Consider the following 20,268-nt stretch of genomic DNA (forward strand, 5'->3'; position numbering starts at 1 on the left):
CTGCACAGGGAGCACAGCCCGGCAGCCTCTGTGCTCTCACTGCTGGGATCTGCACAGGGAGCACAGCCCGGCATCCTCTGTGCCCTCAGTGCTGGGATCTGCACAGGGAGCACAGCCCGGCAGCCTCTGTGCTCTCACTGCTGGGATCTGCACAGGGAGCACAGCCTGGCCTCCTCTGTGCTCTCACTGCTGGGATCTGCACAGGGAGCACAGCCTGGCAGCCTCTGTGCTCTCACTGCTGGGATCTGCACAGCAGGCTTCATCCTCACAGAGCCACGAGCCATAAAACCCCACTGGCACGAAGAGCCACACCAGGGTTCAGCCACCACGGCTCCAGGGACACGTGTCCCTCTGCCCCACAGCCCCTGGGTCCCCAAGTCAGGCTGTCAGGGTGACCCAAGACAGCCCATCGTGCTGGGAGTGCGTGTTGGGGCTTCCTTCCCACCGCATCCCGGAGTGGTGGGGAATGATCCAACCTGGAGCATTATCATTGTGAGGGGCACAACACCTCAAACCCCATGGACAGAGGGTCACAGCAGAGCTCCCCTGATGCCCCTCAAAAGCAGGGTCCCAGCAGAGCTTAAAGCCCCCAAGGGCAGGGTCACACAGAGCTCCCCTAAAGCCCCACTGACAGCAGGGTCACACAGAGCTCCCCTAATTCCCCACACAGCAGGGTCACACAGAGCTCCCCTAATTCCCCACACAGCAGGGTCACACAGAGCTCCCCTAAAGCCCCACTGACAGCAGGGTCACACAGAGCTCCCCTAATTTCCCACTGACAGGAGGGTCACAGCAGAGCTCCCCTGCTTCCCCCTCCCCCTGCAGCACCTGATGCTCCAGCACATGGTCCATCCCTGCATCCTGCAGCCAGTGGGCTTGGGGAACGCTGAGCACAGGCAGAAAATGCCTTCCCAGCCCCCGCGGAGATCAGCTGGTGCCCCCAGGCAGGAGGTGCAATTAACCTTCTCTTGACAAGAATAACTACCAATGTTATTATCGATCATAAAGGTAGCCAGCCCTGTGCAAGGACGGGATTGGAGGTGGCCTGGAATGGGAGCAGAGCGGGCAGGAGGGAAGGCAGAGGATCTGCAGCAGCCCAGCGTATTCCTGCTGCACGTGGAGTGGGGCAGGGAGAATCCCACAGCCTCCCACAGCCCAGCCCAGCCTGCCTGGCCTGAGTGGCTGCAAAGTGAGCTGTGACCCCCAGACCTGGGGGGGGGCTGGGCCAGGGGGATGCATCAGCTGAGACACATTAAAAGGCAGCAGGAATTAGGGAATGGACAAAAGGAGCCTTGACAAAGCTTAAAAATTGAATATGAAATGATGTAAAGGCACAAAGTAAAGACAACATAAAAATCCGTGGTGTAATCCACTGCTTCAGCTCACCGAGGAAAGGTGAGCTCTGGCTTCCAGGAGTTCCAGGAGCTGTGTGAGTGTAGGCTGTGCAGCAGGCAGTGACATTTCCTAACTCCAGCCTGCACCTCATCACACATGGATGGGAACCAGGGACGGCTCGCTTTGGGATAACTCACACCAGCCATGGGGTGCTTGCACCCTCTGTGCTCTGCCTGCAAATGGGTGACCCCAAACCCACGTCTGGCCTGCCCAGGGCAGGAGACAAGATCCAGAGGGATGTGACAGGGACAGGGTGTTGTCCTTTGGCATCCAGCTTAATCACTGTGTAATTATGCCAAAGCACTGGTCGCTTGCTGAGGGACTTCTGCAGGGTCTGTGGAAAAGCTTTGCTTTTTTTGTAATGGGAACCAAGAGTCTGGAAATTCTCAGGGTAAAAAATATTTCTGGGCTTGGTTAGGAAAACCAGGTTTTGGCTGCTGGGAAGCCAGGCATGTTCACCATCTTCTGTCCTGACAGCTTTTGTTTGGGGTTTTTCATTTGTGCAAGGAAAGGGTTTGGCAGGGAGGGGAGAATCTGATGGCAATGCAGGGAAAAGGAGAAAAAGAAGATTTCTTCACAAAATTTCAGTGGAAAATAACCAGCGATTTATTTATTTATTTTTATTTTTAATTTTAATTTTTGCCTGCTTTGAGCTCCCTGCTGGAGGGGCTGCCAAGGCCTCCCACCCAGCCCGGGTGTGCCGGGGGCTGGTCCGTGGGGCCGGGGGATGCCGTGTGCTCCCATCCCTCCCTCCCTCCCTCCCTCCCTCCCTCCCTCCCTCCCTCCCTCCCTCCCTCCCTCCCTCCCTCCCTCCCTCCCTCCCTCCCTCCCTCCCTCCCTCCCTCCCTCCCTCCCTCGGAGCCGGGGCCACCGGCAGCTGCTGCCAGCGCTAACCCAGATTCCAGGGACGTCTTGCTGCTAAATTGGCAGCATGTAAGAGACGTGTCACCTGGGTGACAGGGTGTCTCTGCCTGCCGGAGTGTTTGAATACAGGCGCTGTGTGCTAAATGCTCCCATCATTACGGCTGAGCTGGAGACACCAGCGCCAAAGTTCCCTGGGTGCTGGGAGGAGGATGGAGGCTGGCTTTGGAGTGCACAGGGCAGGGAACAGCCCTGCCTGGCCACAGTGGCCAAAGCCCTGCTGTCCCCAACCCCAAACCCTGCTGTCCCCATCCCAAACCTGCTGTCCATTGATGCCTTGTGAAGGCTGCCCTAGAGCAGAGACTAGACAGAGCTAAAGAATAAAGCAGGGATTTATTAAAAGGATCTCCTCCATGGATGCCCCTTGGGCAGCACAAGAGCCCAGCCAGGGCTGCACCCAGGATGAACCAAAATGGTCCCAAAATGCACGAGCGCTGCCGGGGTCTCTCCCTGGGATCAGCTCTGCTCCATGTGCACATTGCAGTTCATTGTCCAATTCCAGCCCCAGCCCCTGCAGTCCCATCCTGCTTGTTTTTCTCTCTCCAGCCCATGGGGTTTGTGCTCTTGGGCTGAGATTTGGATCATTTGTCCATGGTCCCCAGCTAGAGCAGGAATTGTTTTGTCTCCCTGCTCTGTGCACAGAGCTCACCATCCCATAACATGAAGCCCAGAGCCACACACTAAAGCAGAATATGAAAAATAGAAAAGCTAAACCTGAGGTATCACCCATCCCCAAACCCTGCTGTCCCCATTCCAAGTCCTGCTGTCCCCATCCCAAACCCCCCTGGCCTTCGGAAGCTGGCAGCATCTCGATGGAGTTCAGCATCTCCCCAGGAGCACATCCTTGCTCTCCTGACCATCTCCAAACTCCTGGAGGCTGGTGGGAGTTATCTTCTGCCGAGGACCGAAGCAGGCAGCAATTAATCGTCCCTTTTGTTGAGAAATAGCTGAGAAGCCGCAGCCCCAGGCTGGAGTCAGAGCCGGCCCTGCGGTCGCAGGGGGTCCCGGGGGGACGCAGATGCCAGGCGGGAGGAGCCGGGTGTCTCGGCCGCAGATGGGGCGGGAGCGGGGAAGCCGAGGAGACAACCGGAGACAACCACAAGGGTAACCTGACCCCGGGCCCGCTGCTCCGGGCGGCGAGAGGGAGGCTGGGCTGGGGATGGAGGAGCCGCTTCCCCCTCCTGAGCCCCTTGCAGCGCTCTGTGAGAGGCTCTGGGACAAAGAGCTGTCTGTCCCCTCTGCAGTGTGACAAGGCAGCACAGGTCCGTGTCTCAGGGACGGCAGCACTGCAGGGGATTTGCAGTCTGGTGGGATCATGCACTTGTGGTGCCCTCTGTGCACACCTTCAGCGGGGACCTGGAGCGTCCTGCTGGGTGTGTGACACCAGTGGTGGCTGCTCCAGCCCCATCCTACCTCTTCTTTGGAGAAACAGCACCCACCACTGCCAGTTCTTGCCCTCTGAGGCTCCTCCAAGCTGCTTCCAGGGGCCCTTCCCCACTCTCCCTGCCCAGGGGTGGTTGTTCATCATGCTTGGGAGTGCAGTGGATCCAGCCCAGCTCCCTCCTCTCTACAGGCAGACATAGACCCAGCCCTTGTCCATGTCCCAGCTCCCCAGAGAACATTCCAGGCACTGGCCCAGACTCCAGGACAATGGGGGGACGGGCTGTGCCCCCCCAAGAGAGCAGGAACCCCAGGCTGCAGCAGCACCATCACAGCAAGTGACCTGTGCTCCCAGCAGGGACAGTCCCAGGCTCACTGGAGAGGGACAAGAGGCCACATCCTTGTGGTGGCTCCAGCCACGCTGTGCTGGGCACTGGTGAGGCCACACCTCCAGTCCTGGGCTCAGTTTTGGGCCCCTCATGATAAGGACACTGAGGGCTGGAGAGTGTCCAAGGAAGGGAACGGAGCTGGGAAGGGTCTGGAGCCCCAGGAGAGGCTGAGGGAGCTGGGAAGGGGCTCAGCCTGGAGCAAAGGAGGCTCAGGGGGGACCTTGTGGCTCTGCACAGCTCCTGCCAGGAGGGGACAGCCGGGGGGGTCGGGCTGTGCTCCAGGGAACAGGGACAGGAGGAGAGGGAACGGCCTCAGGTTGTGTCAGACAAGGTTCAGGCTGGACATTATGGAAGTTTCTTCACTCAAAGAGTGGTCAAGCCCTGGCACAGCTGTGCAGGGCAGTGTGAAGTCACCACCCCTGGAAGGGCTCAAAAAACAAGTAGGCATGGCACAGGTGATATGGTTTAGTGGCTGTCGTGGGATTGGTTCAGAAGGTTGACATGGTGAGCTCAGAGGTCTTTTCCAGCCCTAATGATTCTGTGATTCTTCTGGAGCTGGCAAATACAGCCAGGTCCTGGGTCTGCTTCCTCTGCAGCTGAACCCTGGCATCTGCCAGCCCTGCTCCAGGCTGCAGCTGGAGGGGAGAGACAGGCCCAGCCCGAGGCTCAGGGATGTGTATTCTGCTCATTGCTCACAAATACTAATGGCCCAGAGTTATTAATATTGCCACTGTAGTCATATCTGGGTAATTACTGCCATTAACCACCAGCAGAACTATTGAGTTCCCCTAATCAGTGCATTATAATAATTGGGACCAAGTGTTTTATAGATCCAGACGTTAATTCCTTCCTAGCACCTCTCCCTCCCCTGGAGCTGCTCCTCCCTGCTCAGCTCTCCCAGCCCGAGGCTGCTCCCTGTGTCCAGCTGCTGGGCACCCTGTGGTCAGCCCAGGACAACCCATGCCTTGGGATGTCCTATGCTCCATCCAGAGGGAAATCATGGCTGTAGGAATTTGGGGTGTCCAGGCTGTGGAGGTGGAGGTGGGACCCCAAGCAGGGCTTGCAGGAGAGGTCCATGCCTGCACATGTGGCCATCAGCACCTCCAGGACAGGAGCTGGTCCATGCCCTGCAGTTACCTACGGTGCCCCACACTGCCCCTGCCCACCTTGCCATGCAGATCTCCATGCAGACCCTCACACGGAAAGACCACCACCCTCGAGGCTGAACCTCCTGATAATACAGAAAATGTAGATCCAGGGTTAGGAGGGCATCCCTCTGGATCAGCAGCAGCTGATCTTTGCTGGGAAGCTGGAGGATGGACACACACTGTCCAACAGAACATTAAACAAGAAAGAGAGCCCCACCCTTCACCTGGGGAAGAAAGAAGAAGAAAGAAGAAAAAAGAAGAAGAAAGAAGAAGAAGAAGAAGAAGAAGAAGAAGAAGAAGAAGAAGAAGAAGAAGAAGAAGAAGAAGAAGAAGAAGAAGAAGAAGAAGAAGAAGAAGAAGAAGGTCGTCTTACACAACTCCAAGGAAGAACAAGTGTAAGAGAAAGAAGGTCAAGCTTGCAGTGCTCAAGTACTACAAGGTGGATGAGAAAGCAAGATCAGCCACCTGCGCCAGGAGTGTCCCTCAGAGGAGTGTGGGGCTGGAGCCTTCATGGCCAGGCACTTTGACAGACACTGCTGTGACACTGCACGTGTGGCCATCAGCACCTCCAGGAGAGGAGCTGGGTCCATGCCCTACACAGGTGGTCCAGGAGCACCTCCCAGGTGCCCGGAGGCAGCAGGATGGACGGAACACTTTGGCTGTTCCTTCTGCTGGGACAGAAATCTGCTGTGAGGGGAGTTAATTGCACAGTCTGCTATTTACACCCGGCTCCTCTTGCTCTGGAAAGCTCTTCCCTGCTGCAGCCATCTGGGCCTTGGAGCCCGGAGCTGGAGGCTGTTTAGGGGGTGATTCAGTGGGTTGAAGGAGAGGAGCATCTTCTCCTCCAGCTCCTGGAGCAGAGCTGGGAGCTGCTCCACATCCTCTGCATCACCAGGGACCACACTCCTTGCCAGCCCTGCTCCTCCTGAGCACCAGCGAGCCCTGGGCCTCCCCAGGTGATGCCCAGAGCAGGCAGAGCCAGGCTGGCACCAAAACCAGTGTCTGCCACGGCCCTTTGGGCCACAAGCTGGGGACAAAGTGGGTCCCACATGGAGCCCTGGCAGGGAGGGCTGAAGTTTGGGGCAGAGCAGGTCTGCAGCCCCCCAGGATAACCCAGCCCCTGTCTACAGCAGGAGATCTGTGACTGCTTTGTGCCAGGGAAAGCACAACCATGTGTCTTTCAGAGCTGGCCTGGAAACAAAAATTCCTGGAAATTCTAATAAATGAAAAAAAGGGAAGGGGGAATTTTTAGGGTAGCGGTTACACCAAAGGTTTAGCTGTGCCCAAGCCAATGCATTTCCTTCCAACCACATCCATTTCACAGAAATCTCTTTTGATGTTTAGCAAATAAAATTAAGGGAAACTTTGAAACAAAGTCATTTGGACAAGAAAAAAAATCAAAACATTTCAATCTGAATAGACTGAAATGAAATGTTTTGATCTTTTGGGGTTTTTTTTCCCTCCAAACAAACCATTCAGCATAATCGACATATTCATCCAGAACCTTTTGGTGTTGTCAAATCTGAATTTTTGGTTTTTTTTTTTTTTTTAAAAAAAACCACCAAGCCCTCCCAGCTCTAGCCGGCCTGGCTGGTTAGAGTCCCTTGCAGGCAGAGATGTCTCCTCAGTGGGAGTTCCCTGGTGGCTTTGGAGGGACCCTCCTGGGTGGCTGTGAGCCCTGAGGGGAGAAATTCCTCCCTGTGGAGCAGAGAGCAGCTCTGAGCCACTCTGGAGCAGAGCCCTCACCCTCCTGCCCAGCCCACAGCGGGACCTGGTGGCCAAGGGCCAGCGTTGTCACAGGGGGACACGGCCTTGCCACCCTGGGAGGGATGAGCCAGGTGAGAGCTCTCCCCTGGGCCCCGCAGGTGAGAGAGCAGAGCCGTGCAATCAATAGTGCTAATTGCAAAGGCAATGTCTAGCAGAAATAAGATGGTTATTCTGCATCACTGGGCACTCTTACAATCAAATTGTCCACAGACAATTAGCTGAGCGGGAGAAATAGGAATTAGGTTTCTAATTGTTGTGCTGGTGAAAGGCATTTCGGAGCGCTCGGAGGAGCGGAGGAGGGAGAGGTTTGCATCTCTGCCGGGCTGCAGAGCTGCCATCCCTGCTGTCACTCCCAGAGGGATAACCGAGCCAGGCAACGGGGGCTGCAGCTGGGAACCACAGACGGCTTCTTGGGAGGCTTTGGCCAATGCTTCTCTCTCATGGCTGGGTTATTTATTCCTTTCCTTCCGAGCAGGCAGCGCTCCACGCCACTCGCGGGGCGCTGGCACCGCGGTCCTGCACAGCCCTGGAGCTGGGTGGGCAGGGGGGGCAGGGTGGGCATGCCGGGCTCAGAACACCCCTACCCATCATCTGCCCACCTGAGGGACCACCTGCATCCATCAGCACAGTGTGACACGGCGGAGGGGCAGGGGCCGAGCTGCTGTCCCCAGATGCCCAGATGTTCTCCCCATGCCGTGACTCCTCCTGCACACCCCTGGGTATCCCCCAGCTCATGGCAGCCCCAGCCATCATCCGACCACCTGTGGGACCACCTGCATCCATCAGTGCCATGTGACACGGTGGAGGGGCAGGGGCCGAGCTGCTGTCCCCAGATGCCCGTGCTGTGACTCCTGGCTGGCTGGCACGCTGAGCGGGCAGGGGAGGCAGCGCTGGGACGCCGTGGTTGTTGTTAACGCCGTGGCTGTTGTTAACGCCGTGGCTGTTGTTAACGCCGTGGTTGTTGTTAACGCTGTGGTTGTTGTTAACGCTGTGGTTGTTGTTAATGCTGTGGTTGTTGTTAACGCTGTGGTTGTTGTTAACGCTGTGGTTGTTGTTGACGCTGTGGTTGTTGTTAACGCTGTGGTTGTTGTTAATGCCCTGTTTGTTGTTAACGAACGCCGTGGTTGTTGTTAATGCCGTGGTTGTTGTTAATGCCGTGGTTGTTGTTAACGCTGTGGTTGTTGTTAACGCTGTGGTTGTTGTTAATGCTGTGGTTGTTGTTAACGCTGTGGTTGTTGTTGACGCTGTGGTTGTTGTTAACATGTTTGGCTCATGCGGGTGGGTGTTTGGGCTCGGGGGAGGCTCTTGTGCCGCAGCTCCCGGGGCTGCTCCTGGGGACAGTGGGGAGCTCTGCCACCTTGCTGGATTTATGACAACCCCAGACGCAGGGAATGATGCACATCTGACTCCATGGTATCAGAAGGCTAATTAATTACTATATTATATTATATTATATTATATTATATTACATTACATTATACTATATTTAAGAGATACATTCTATCCATGATGTCAGAAGGCTAATTAATTACTTTATTATACTATATTATATTACATTATACTATATTTAAGAGATACATTCTATACTATACTATATCATTCTAACTTCCACTACTAACTTCTAACTACTACTTCTGAACTCGTGACTCTCTGCCCAAGAGTCCTGACCCTCACACGTGGGTCCAGTTGGTCACCTGGGGTGAACAATCTCCAGAACACATTCCACATGAGCACAAGAGGAACAGCAAATGAGATAAGAATTGTTTTTTCTTTCTTTTCTCTGCTTCTCTCTGTTCAAAGGGCTGTGAACACCACACTGCCTCCACTCCCTGTGCTGATGGGGAGCACCCACAGCGTCCCTGCAGGCTCTGGCTGCTCTGGAGGGAGGGGTTTGCACCTCAGGCAGCCTTGCTTCCACCACTGAGGGGCTGCCCTTCAGCATTCTCACCTGGAGGGTGGGGACAGTGAGGCTGCAGTGTCCCAGCACCCTCCATGGGCTGTCACATCTGCATCAGTGCTGGTGGCAGCAACCTGTCCTTGGGCAGCAAAAACTGTCCTTGGGCTGGGGGAAAAGACTTTTGGAAGCCACCAGTGAAGAGAGCAAGATCTGAGAGCACTTCCCCCTCCTTCCACATCTCAGCATACATCCCTCACCCTGCTGCTGACCACCCTGGGGGACACAAAGGGATTTGTGGAGGGATTTTCCCCCTCTGCTTTCCTATATCCCCAAGGTCTGTGAGAGGGTGCTGGGCTCAGAGCACCCCAACCCTGCCAGGGCAGCAGGGCTGGCTGTGACCTCAGTGGGACATCCCACAGGGACCTTCTCTCCTGATCCCACTGATGCTTTGGGATGCAGCATCCTCATGGGCAGTGTCCCACAGGCTGCAGAGCCACCAGCATTCCTCTCCTTCCAGTAGCCAAGGCAGGAGCAACGGAGGGGTTTTGGACCCAGATCAGTCACCTGCAGGTGAGGTGAGACATCCCAGTCCCTCCTGCCACACCCTGGACAGCCCAGGTGAAATCCAGGCAGCCAGGATTATGCTCAGGGCATCTCCTGCTGCTCGTGCCCCTCTGAGCACAGCCAGGCCCCGCTGCAGCCTGGAGCTGCACGCTTCCATCTGAGCCACCAAACCACGGGAAAAATGGAATTAAAGTCACCTCAGAGAGCGTGTGGTGCTGGTCAGCACGTTCACACCATCCACTGGAATGGGCACTGTGGTTTCTCCTGTTGGAGACAGGATGGTGGCCTCCAGGAGCAGCCGTGGACACGCTGGGGTCCCACCATGGATGGAGGGGCCATGGGGAGCAGGGCTCCCTGCCTGTCACAGCAGAGATGGGGACAAGCTCACAGTCCCAAGAGGGTCAGCCCCAGGTGGTGCTGCTGCTGTGGGAGCACAGCCAAACACAGCCCCACACGTTTATTCTCATATATATATATATATATATATATATATATATATATATATATCCCCTTTGCCTTTGAGTCACCAGTGTTGAAACCTTCCCTGCCAAGAGTCTTCTGAGAAATATCCTCCTCCCCCTCCCCGTTTCTCCTTCTCTCTTTCTCTCTGTAGCATTCGGGCTAATTTTATCTTCTGTCTTTCATCTGCCTGTGTATCTACCACTCCTGACAAAAAAGAGATTTTCACAGATTTTGCTAGTGCTCACCAGCTCTAAAAGCTTTCATCTCCCTCTGACGCCGAGTGCGTGTCATCTGCTCGCTCCAAATTACAGCAGAGGCCTTCACACTCAATCGCAGCATTTTCTGCCTAATTTCCCAGGCAGCCAGAGCAAGTGTGGGCTGGAGGCTTGCCTGGCACGATCCTCGGAGCCCCCCGGGCCTGGCTGCCAGGGCTGGCCCCGGGGGAGCCAGGAGCTCACCCTGCCCTGCCTGCAGCTGTGCATGCCCCCAGGCAGACGTGCAGCACGGGTGTCCCAGCAGGACAGCCCCCTGCCCACCCTGCCCACCCTGCCCACCCTGCCCAGGGAAGAGGTGCTCTGATCCCATCCCTGTAGGGATTCCAGTGCCATCCATATCCCAGCCTGGGCACGGCATGGCTGAGCAGGTGGCACAGAGCCCGGAGCTCTGCCCAGCCAAGGCAGGGTGTAAGAGCAGCTCTGAGGCTCAGGGAGCCCCTCAGCACCAAACCCACCGTGGCAGGGGCTGGTGCAAGCCCAGGAGGCAACCACAGTGTTTCTGTGTATGCCCAGGCTGGCTGCAGCTGCAGGTGAGGGTTTAGCTCAGTGAGGGTCACCTGTCACCACAGTGGTCCCCAGGCTCCTCATGCTATCTCTGGGTGCTTTGCTGACACGTCTCAGCTCTGGCTGCTGCCAGGGTGGCAGCTGTGGTGCCACACCAGGAACAACTCACACTCAGGTCAGGTGGGCTGTCCTTGGGACACCTCCATGAGGCCCCAGGCAATCCCGAGCACCAGAGTGGAGGCAGAATGTGTCGCTTGGAAGCAGTGCTGTATTTAAACAAGGCAAAAAAGGCAGTGCAGGGATCATGGAATAGAAATTCAGAATGGCCTGGGTTGTAAGGGACCTTACAAATCAACCAGTGCCAGCCCTGCCATGGCAGGGACACCTCCCACTGTCCCAGGCTGCTCCAAGCCCTGTCCAGCCCAGCCTTGGGCACTGCCAGGGATCCAGGGGCAGCCACTGCTGGGCAGCCTCTACCAGGGCAACCTCTACCAGAGCCTCCCCACCCTCTGAGTAAAGAATTTCTTCCCAATATGCAGTCTAAGCCTCCTCTCTTTCAGTTTGTCACCATTTCCCCTTGTCCTGTCACTCCAGGCCCTTGTAATTCATCTCTCTCTATCTTTCTTGTCGGCCCCTTCAGGCACTGCACGGCCACATTTAGGTCATGACAAAGCCTTGTCTTCTCCAGGCTGAACAATCCCGCCTGTGCCAGCCTTTCCTCCCAGCAGAGCTGCTCCATTGCTTCAGTCACCTCCATGAGCCCCTCTGGGCTCTCTCCAGCAGCTCCAGCTCCTCCCTGTGCAGGGCCCAGGGCAGCTCTGCAGTGGGGTCTCACCTGAGAGGGGCAGAAGGGCAGAATCGCCCCTGCCCTGCTGCCCAGGCTGGGGGCCCAGCCCAGCCCAGGGGGTTAGGGGTCTGAGCACACAGGGCAGGGCAGGGCAGGGCAGGGCCAGCTCTCACCCCCCAGCCCCCAAGGGATGCTCCAGCTGCTCATCCTCGGCCTGGACTGGTGCCAGGGCTTGGGCATGGCCAGGGATCTGCAGCCAGGGACAGACCAGCCTCCTGAGCACCCTGAGCACCCTGCCCACACTGCCCACCCTGAGCACCCGGACACCCTGAGCAGGCTGAGCACCCTGAGCAGGCTGAGCACTGCCCATACTGCCCACCCTGAGCACTCTGAGCATGCTGAGCACACTGAGCATTGCCCACACTGCCCACCCTGCCCACACTACGCACCCTGCCCACCCTGCCCATCCCCTGCCATTCCACCCCACACCTGCCCAGGGAAGAGGTGCCCTGATCCCATCCCTGCAGGAATTCCAGTGCCACCCACTCCCAGGGCACCCAGCCAAGCTGCAGGGCTGCTGAGGGCACACACCTGGTGCAGAGCGAGGGCTCCAGGTAAGGAGCCCCCTCCCACCATGGCAGGGGTGCTGCGGGAGCTGCAGCTCCTCCCTCGGCTGCTGACAGGCAGAGCATGAGCTGAGATGCAATGAGGAGCAGACGGCATGATTAGCTCTGCTCAAAAAGGTCAAAACACTTATCAGACATGAACGGCAAAGCTAAAAATACACTCGGCACCTCCCTGGCAATTCTCTCCCGGGAAGTGACAGCCGTGGCTTGGTGGGAAAGGGGGTGTGGGATGTGAGCAGGGCTGCTGCACCTCTGGATGGGAGCCTGCATCTGCAAAGCGGGATCTTCCCATTTCTGTCACCTCCCTGTGTGACCAGGGAAGGGCTGTGACACCACCAGAGATGCTCTGAGGGTGACTGGGATAGGGTGGGAGGGGGTGATGCTGCAGCCTGGAAAGCCAGGGTGGAAGTCAGAGTGTGCAGGAGGTGAGGGGGAAACCACTCCAGAGCTGAAACATCAGGGACCAGCAGGAGAGAGGGAAGAAGAGGTAACAGGATGGGTGATACATGGGGGATGGAGACACAAGACCTGGTCTCTTAGCAAAGAGTCAGGGTGATTGTCCCTCTAGCTCTACTGCTCTGGCTCCAGGGACCCTCACAGCAGACAGCCCAGGGTGTGCAGGCACAGGACACTGTTCCTCAGCTGTCCCTGTCACACCCAGGCAGTCCAGGGTGTGCAGGCACAGGACACTGTCCCTGAGCTCTCCTGGTCACAGCCAGGCAGTCCAGGGTGTGCAGGCACAGGACACTGTCCCTCAGCTCTCCTGGTGACACTCATGCCCCCCATGGCTGTGACTGGCAGGAAGCACACAGCACACACTCCCCAGACACCACGGTCCCACCAAGGCAATCACAGAATCATCAAGGCTGGAAAAACCCCCCAAGATCATCAGGTCTAACCTCCAACCCAATGCCCCCATGCCCACTAAACCACATGACACAGTGCAACATCTCATTTTTAAACACCTCCAGAAGTGCAGGTGATCCCATCACCTCCTGGGGATGAAGCTCCTGGAGGAGAAGTGACTTTTCCCAGCACCTCTTCACCTCCCTTGGTACAGGCAGCAGCTGCCCACAGCCCTGGATGTGTGTCCTGGAGCTTCCATGGTGCAGCACATCCATCAGCTCCCACCTGACACCTGCCCTGCCTCAAAGCCGTGCTGGGAGGGAATTTCTCAGTGATGCTGCAGTGCTCCTGGGTTTCTAGCTGAGACAGGAGCATGGTTTGCTCCTGAGCTCCTGCTGTGCCTCTGAGCACTGCTCTTTGCAGCTCAGCTCCTCCCCCAGCCCACTCTAAGCTGGGAAGAGCTCCAGAAACCAAGAGCTCCTCTGTGACCCTGGGACACCTCAGCTCCCAGTGACAGCAAAGGTGGGCAAACTCCTGGCCTTGCAGCAAAATTCAGTGGTGCCTCTGGCATTTCATATTTCAGGGGTTTTTATGAGGCCAGGTCGGGGCTGGGAGCAGCCTGGGATAGAGGAAGGTGTCCCTGCCATGGCAGAGGTGGAATGGGATGAGCTGTAAGATCCCTGCCAAGCCAAACCCTCCCGGGACTGCTGGCAGAGGCTGGGAAGAGGAGCTGTGGGCAGAGGGCTGCCACGCTGCTCCCTGGGGGCTGTGGGGAGAGCCCAGCCCCGAGGCCATCCCTCCACAGCAATTCCTGTGGTGGAGATGCTCTGGGTGGAACCAGGGATGGGGAACTGGCACTTCCCAAGCAGCATTTCCCAGCCCTGCCTGTGGGAATGCAGTGTGGGAAAGCTGGGGGACACTGCTGTGACACCAGGGACAGGGACCAGTGTGGGAAAGACACTGGTGTGACACCAGGGACCCAGTGTGGGAGAGCTGGGGGGTACTGGTGTGACACTGGTGTGACACCAGAGATAGGGACAAGAGTGGCAGAGCTGTGTGACACTGGTGTGACACCAGGGACAGGGGCCAGTGTGTGACACCGGTGTGACACCAGGGACAGGGACCCAGTGCAGGAAAGCTGTGTGACACTGCTGTGACACCAGTGTGACACTGGTGTGACCCCAGGGACAGGGCCCAGTGTGAGACACTGGTGTGACACTGGTGTGACACCAGGGACAGTGATCCCATACGAGAGCTGTGTGACACTGGTGTGACACCGGTGTGACACCAGGGAGAGGGACCAGTGTGGGACACCGTGTGGCAGCAGGGACAGGGACCCAGTGCAGGAGAACTCTGGGACACTGGTGTGACACCAGGGAGAGGGAGCCAGTGCAGGAAAGCTGTGAGACACTGGTGTGACACCGCTGTGACCCCAGGGACAAGCCCCAGTGTGAGAGCTGTGTGACACTGCTGTGCCACCGCTGTGACCCCGGGCACAGGGCCCAGCTGGCATGTGAGCAGCTGCCCTGCCGGCCCTGGTGCAGCCCGCGGTGCCAGCGAGGAGAACTGACGGTGCCAATTTGCAGCAGGGCTGCTGAACGCTGTCACCGCCGATCGCTGTCACCGCAGCCTGCGAGGCCTCACCTGGGCCGTGGTGAGCAGCACCTGGGCTCCCTCCCGCCTCATTAGGAGCTGTTCCCGTAATTAGCGCCGCATTCAGCCTCTCCTGCCCGTGGCATGGGACAAACCGAGTGCTCTGCGGTCATGAGCCACCGCGGGATGTCCTGCGGTGATCAGGTGTCCCGGACTGTCCCCAGAGCTCTTTGCAGTCCTGGGCTGCAGCCCGGTGAAAGCGGCCAGCTGCTCACCCTGCCCTGCCCTGCTCCATCCCGGCACCCGGCGCATCCACAGCTCACCCCGTTCCTCCTCCTGCCGCGGGCAGGGACATCCCCACTGCCCAGTGTCCCCTCTGCAGCCCGGGTGTGTCTGGAGCGTGGGCAGCCACTGCCCTGAGGCCACCCGGTGAGCACAGCCGGGGCTGGCCGTGTCCCTGCCACGGTGTCCCTGTCCCCTCGCAGCCATCACAGCTCCCAGCTCTATCTCCCAGCCCCATCCAGGGCTGCCACCTCCCGGGAGCTCTGGATTTTGCCCCCCTGGGGGCTGGGGAAGGCACTCCCCAGGGAGCAGGAGCCAGTCCCCAAGCCCTGCTGTCCCCAGGGGCTGGTTCCTTTGTGCTTGTGCCCTGAATAGATCCTGCTCCCCCTACACGCCCTCCCTCCTGAGCCCTGGCTGTCCGGGGGACAGAAGGACCCTCTGTGCCATCCTCTGCTCGTCTCCAGGGAGAAGAGCAGGAGGGAAGAGCTACTTACTGCTTCACCTCTGCTTTACCCTTCCTTTAGGCAAGGGCTTTTAATTTCCTTTTAGGCCCAGAGCAGCGAGCACTAAATGATGTCAGATCCCTCCGTGCAGAGCTGGAGGATCCCCAGCCCCTGGCTAAGCCCTGCTTGAGCGACAGCCCGGTACCTGCAGGTCAGAGACCTCCCCGCTGCTGCTGACAGCTCTGCTAAAAGCTCTTTGTTCCTCAGCCCCCGAGGCCCTGCTAAGTGGCACGGGGAGCATCTGCGGAGCCAGGGGCAGGGAGGGAGTCCTGGAGCAGGGATGCTCCCCGGGCTGCTCTCCCTGCTCCTGCCAGCAGCCCCGGACCAGGGGCAGCACCTCGGCTCACGCTGTCTGTTAAAAACAGGTTAGACACTGTGCTAAAATAGTTGATAGATAGTTAAGCATGTACTGTTAGTTTGGTTATGGTAAAAGGGGTTAAAAGGGTAGTTATAAGAAATACTGTATTCAGTGTACCACAACACAACCAAAATAAAGTGCACCATGAGCCAGCCTGGACAGAACCGTAATGGGCCCATCAGGCACCTTAAACCTTCATGCAAATGAAGGATCCAAACAGAAACCAATCCAGAGGGACAAAAAACAGGATAAAAAGGGCATCTGAGCCAGGGAAGGTGTGCTGCTCCTCCTGGAACATCGGGGCCATCGCTGCTGGAGCCGTCCCAGCGCCGGCGCTGCAGCATCCTGGACGGGATCACTCCTGCTCAGCCCTGGCTTTAGGCCTTTATTTTATTATAATAAATGCTGAAATCACTTTAGTACCGGGAGTATGCTCTCGTTTTTAACACTGCCTGTCTGGAGGGAGGTGGGCTCATGCACAAGCCCAGTCCCACGGGAGTGATGCTTTCCATGGTGTGCATCCAGAGGGAACAGGGGACAGTGCTGTCACCCCTCGCTCGCTGCCACCCTGATAGAAGGGTCTCCTCGAGCCAGGTCTTATAAGCTCTTGGAGATTTATATCATACCCGAGATAGCTCAGCCACCTCAGATGGCATAAAATCAGCAGGATGGCTTCTGTGGCAGTGTTGGAAACAGAAAAGTTTTAATAAAAGGTAAAATAACAAAGCTCTTTATAGAGAAAAAACAAGCCAGGGCAAGAGGCTCTCAGTCCTGGTACAAAACCTCACAAAAAGCAATTAGTTTCTTTGTTCTCTTCTTTTTCTAGTAAATCGCTTAGGTGGGACTTTTTGGCTCCTGTCCAGTTGGGTATCCTTAAGTTTGAGGTGAAGTCCCCAAGGTCCTATGAGGTGTCTTTTTACCCAATTGAGGAGAGAAAGTTCCGGGTTTTTTTCCTTTTTAAGGAGACAAAGGATAATTTTGTCACTCCATCAACAGGGGGCACATCCCTACACCACCCCTCGCTGCCCTGGCTCCTCTCAGCTCTGCCATCAGCTCGGTGCCAGACCTGTTGATTCCATAGGGATGTGAGCTCCAGCTTGCTCTCCACAACCACCCCATGGAAAAGCCACTGGGAGCAGATGTGATCAGCCACCGAGCCAGGGCTCCTTTGGTGGGCGCCTACACCTTTAAATCAGGGAGAAAAAAAATAAAATAAATCCTTCGCCTAGAGGGCAGTGGAACAATTTTGACTTTAAAAAGAGAGCGAGACAGAGAGAGCGAAGTGAGCGTTAACAACTCCTGATCCAGTCCCTGGGCATTCATTAATGTTTCATGGCGCTTTCAATTATTGCCTCCTCTGCCACTGCCGTCATCTGTCTCTTCAAATCGACGGTATAATAACCACTCAAGCAGAAATCCACTCTGCTGTCTGCCCGCCACTCCCCTCCCAGCCTCCGCAGCTCCCTCTCTCCAGCTTTCCATCTGAGGCTCGCACAGCCTCGCTGGAAATGCCTGTGCCCCTCTCCCTGATGGGAACAGTGCTCGGGGCACATGGGCACGTGCAGGACCCTCCTGATGTGGGTCAGGCTTTTATCCCCCCACCCCGAGGGGTTCTGCTGGTTTGGGGTCGTGCTGAGGGCAACAGGGTGGTCTGACACTGAGCCCCAGTGCACCCTTAACCCCAACACGGCTCTAACCCTAAATGCAGCCCACCCACAGCACACCCACCCAGCAGCCCAGCGCCGTGATCCTGCTCAGGGGGCATCGTGTGTGCCACACATCCACACCCCCAGCCCCTGCACCCACCCAGGGCTGGCTCAGTGCCACCAGAGCCGGCCCAGATCCCTCCCTGCCTCCCCTGCACTGCCACCTGAGGTGTTCCAGCACATGGGACAGCCCTGGGGCAGGTGAGGTGTCCAACAGCCCCTGGTGTCCCCAGCCCCAGGAGGGACAAGTGAGGTGTCCCCAGCCCCTGGTGTCCACAGCCCTGGGACAAGTGAGGTGTCCAACAGCCCCTGGTGTCCCCAGCCCGGAGGGGCAGGGATGGAGCAGGGCTGGAGGAGGCTGGAAGCTCAGAAGGGAAGTCTGTCCGTGCATCCCCTGCAGGATGGCCCTGGCTCAGGCAGGGGATGCTCAGAGGGTGGAGAGGGGTGAGAGGCAGCTGGAGCACCCACATTTCACCTCCCAGCAGAGGAACCAGAGCTCAGCTCAGCCTTTCTGGGCCTGGATAGAGTCACAGAATGGGCACCAGAATGGTTTGGGTTCAGAGGGACCTTAAAGATCATCTTATTTCAACATCTCTGCCATGGCAAGGACACCTTCCACTGTCCCAGGTGCTCCAGCCTGGCCTTGGGCACTGCCAGGGATCCAGGGACAGCTGCTCTGGGCAATCTGAGCCAAGGCCTCCCCACCCTCACAGGGAGGAATTCCTTCCTAAATGCAAACAAAATGTACTCTGTCAGTGTAAAGCCATCCCCACTACTCTGACATCTGCCAGCACCAAGGCTGCAAACCTCACACGAGCCCCATAAATCTGATGCTTGCCTTGCCCAGTCCTTGTTCCTCTCAAACTCCTGAGGTGTTCCTACACTCACCACCTCAGGGTGGAGGAGCCAGAGCTTTCCACGCAGGATAAGGATCCCTGCAGGACCAAAAGGTCTCCCAACTGCTCTGCCCAGCATCCCCCAGCCTCTCCAGACACATCTTGGCTACCTGGGATGGGAGGAAGAGCTCGTGCCTTCCAGCACAGGCTGTGATGGACCCAAACCACCCCACTTTGATGTCAGTGCTCCTGCTCAGGCAGACAAAAGCATTTTGCTCAGATGAAGTCACGTCCTTCAGTCCCAGCCCAGCATTCACACCTCGTGGAGGTGTTGGGACTCTGCACTTTTAAAACACTCATTATTTTCTCAGCATGGAAATCGTGTTGAAATGTCCAAATTTCCAGTGGGACATTCCCTGTGTAACTGTCCTTGCTGGGCTGGGATTTATTGCTGACAGCTGAATCCCCCACATCTTGCTGCTAGTACAGAAATCTCCTCTGGGATGCCCAGCTGGGGGGTCTGAGGGTGCTCAGAGAGGGACCAGGGGCACCTGGAGATGGGCACACGGGGTCTGGGCAGCGTGAGGACAGAGCAGGGCCCCACACTGGCTTTGCCCAGCTCGGTGGCAGGCCATGCTGCCAGGATGCCACTGCTGCCAGGACAGGAGTGCCCAGCCAGCCCCCCGCCCCTGGCTGGGCTCCTGCACTCCCAGCATTCCAGCTCGGCCTGCTGTGGAATTCTGGAAGCACAGAGCCTCTCTCCAGCCCTCCCACCGGACCAGGCAGGAGCTGCTGCTGCTGCCCAGCCCAGGGGGAGGCCCAGGCTGAGCCCCCCAGCACGGGCTGCGTGTGGGGGGCTGCCACTGCCTCTCCCCCTCCTCTGCTTCCCCCCCCAGTCACACACCCCCCCTCTTTCTCCTAATCCCCACAAATGCTAAGATATTTAAATGTGGTATTTTCAAATCTAATCAGCGTTCCAAAGCTGTGCTGCCGCCACTCAAATTTAATTTGATCCATTTACCAACTTTGTGGTGCATCTAATCAAAGAGAGGCAACAATTAGGTGAATGTCAGGGGTCACCTCACAGCTCCTGCTCAGCCACGGGAGGTGTCACAGCGAGGCCAGCCCTGGGGGACAAAAGCAGGAGCACGGGGTCTCTGCAGCCAGGGATGGAGGTGGCTGCAGGGTGTCCTGGGTCTGGCACACCCCAGTGTGGCTCGGGGGGCAGCCTGGCCAGGCTGAGGGGCTGTGCTGCTCTTCAGAGCGAGCAGGACATGGACAGCCCTGGCCAGACTCTGGGAGGGTCCAGCCAGCTCTTGTCCCGTGTGTCCCCACGGCTGTCCCGTGTGTCAGGGCTGCTGCTGCTGCTCTGACAGCTCAGGCACAATAATCCCCACAATCCGAGCTCTGATCTGCTCCCACAGCCGCGTGTGGGCTCTGGGAGAGGCTCAGGGAGAGCAAAATCTCAGCCAGACTCTGTCCTGCCTTGACCAAAGCTGCAGATGATGCCTGGGTGAGACCCCTCAGGGTCTGCAGCTGCTGCTGGGCAAACCAGGCTGAGGGGGCAGGAGCTGGCAGGGTCTCCAGAGCAGACAGGTCCAGGATTGTGGGCCAGGATCAGTCCAGTCTCAAGGCTGGAGATCAGGGAGTGACACCAGGGCAGGGCAAGGAGCCCCGTGGGGCTGGGCACCTTTCTCCTGCCTTACTCGGGGTTATGGCTCTGAAAACAGAGAACCTCTACAGAATAAAATTACAGAATCCCAGATTGGTTTGGGATTTTCTCCTGCCTTACTCGGGGTTATGGCTCTGAAAACAGAGAACCTCTACAGAATAAAATTACAAAATCCTATAATGATTTGGGTTGGAAATCTATTTCCACGGGCAGGGACACCTTCTCCTGGAAGGCAGAGGAACCATGATGTGTCTGATCTCACACTCTGCCTGTGCTCTTCACTCATGTCAGGAAATCAAGGAGATGACAATGAACAGAAAGAATCTTTGGTGTCTTATTTTGCAGCCCCAACACGAG

The sequence above is a fragment of the Passer domesticus genome, chromosome 24, assembly GCF_036417665.1.
Source record: "Passer domesticus isolate bPasDom1 chromosome 24, bPasDom1.hap1, whole genome shotgun sequence".
Taxonomy (NCBI): Eukaryota; Metazoa; Chordata; class Aves; order Passeriformes; family Passeridae; genus Passer; species Passer domesticus.